Here is a 1694-nt window from a genome sequence, read left to right as displayed (position 1 = left end):
AAATATGGCAAAAGGCAGCACTCGGAGTCGCTTATCACGCATACGACGCCAAAATTTCAAACGGATCTAACATGAACCACTTTAAAATAAAAAGTGCATAATAAGTACACATATTGTATAACACAACAGATGTTTACATTACGTTAATTAAATGTTCATCCAAAGATTAATGTGATTCACAATCAGGTGATTCAACTCTGAGATCACTAGAGCTTTCTGTACATTTGTCGCGCAACTAACAGTAACACAGTTTCTTGGAGCAACGACTTTGAGTTTTTTTCGAGGTAATTCACACAAACTCGAAATGAACGGTATAAATGTTACAGAGAAGCGTGTAAAATAATGTCTTCCATTGTTTTGACTCGGGAATATTTTCTTCCGAAATTTTGTAATTTCCTTATTAGCAGACTGTTGAGCGCCTCCAGACACCTGCTCTGTTACAAATATATTTCATGTACTAAGGTTTGCATGTGGAGCCACTGCATCAAGAAGCGAGCTTTCTGTTTTTCATTGCAAAAAATCACGCCAATGACACAGTTACAGCTGGTTGCAACTACTTTTAATTTTTTTATTTTAATAATAGTTCCATCTACAGCACGCGATCAGTCTGGTCTTAGAACTGTAGAGAACTTGTGAACTTTTCTATATGTGTCTAGAATGTTCCATTGTAATTTTGCATTGATTTACGTTATTAATTTTGTGATACTGCAAGATATTCCTGAATTCCAACCAAGAACAACTGCCAAGATGAGAAACATAGAAGTAGATATCCTCTGAGTAACGAAGCAGCTTAAATCACTTAATAAAGGCAAGGCCTCCGGTCCAGATTGTATACCAATCAGGTTCCTCTGAGTATTCTGATAAAATAGCTCCATATTTAGTAATTATATACAACCACTCGCTCACAGAAAGATCCGTGCCTAAAGACTGGAAAATTGTTCAAGTCACAACAATGCCCAAAAAGGGAAATTGGTGTAATCTGCTGAATTACAGGCCTATATCACTAATGTCGATTTGCAGTTGGGTTTTCAAACATATACTGTATTCGAACATTATGAAGTACCTCGAAGAACACGATTTATTGACACATAGTCAGAACGGTTTCAGAAAATATCGTTCTTGTGAAACACAACTAGCTCTTCATATTCATGAAGTAATAAGTGCAATCGACAGGGGATGTCAAATTGATTCCATATTTTTAGATTTCCAGAGGGCTTTCGACACCGTTCCTCACAAGCGTCTTCTAACCAAACTGCGTGCCTACGGAATATAGCCTCATTTGTGCGACTGTTAGTTATTCACTTGAGTACTAAAAGAAATCAGCTGAATTTCGATTACGCGATAAGCCACACAAATCTGAAGGCTGTAAATTCAACTAAATACTTAGGGATTACAATTACAAATAACCTAAATTGGAACGATCACATAGATAATATTGTGGGTAAAGAAAACCAAAGTTCATTGGCAGAACACTTAGAAGCTGCAACAGGTCTACTAAAGAGACTGCTTACACCACACTTGTCCGCCATATTCTGGAGTATTGCTGTGCGGTGTGGGATCCGCATCAGGTGAGACAGACGGATGACATCGAAAAAGTACAAAGAAGGGCAGCTCGTTTTGTATCATCGTGAAATAGGGGAGATAATGTCACAGACATGTTACGTGAATTGGAGTGGCAATCATTAAAACAAAGG

The sequence above is a fragment of the Schistocerca americana genome, chromosome 9 (genome assembly GCF_021461395.2).
Source record: "Schistocerca americana isolate TAMUIC-IGC-003095 chromosome 9, iqSchAmer2.1, whole genome shotgun sequence".
Lineage (NCBI taxonomy): Eukaryota > Metazoa > Arthropoda > Insecta > Orthoptera > Acrididae > Schistocerca > Schistocerca americana.
This window is presented reverse-complemented; position numbering follows the sequence as displayed.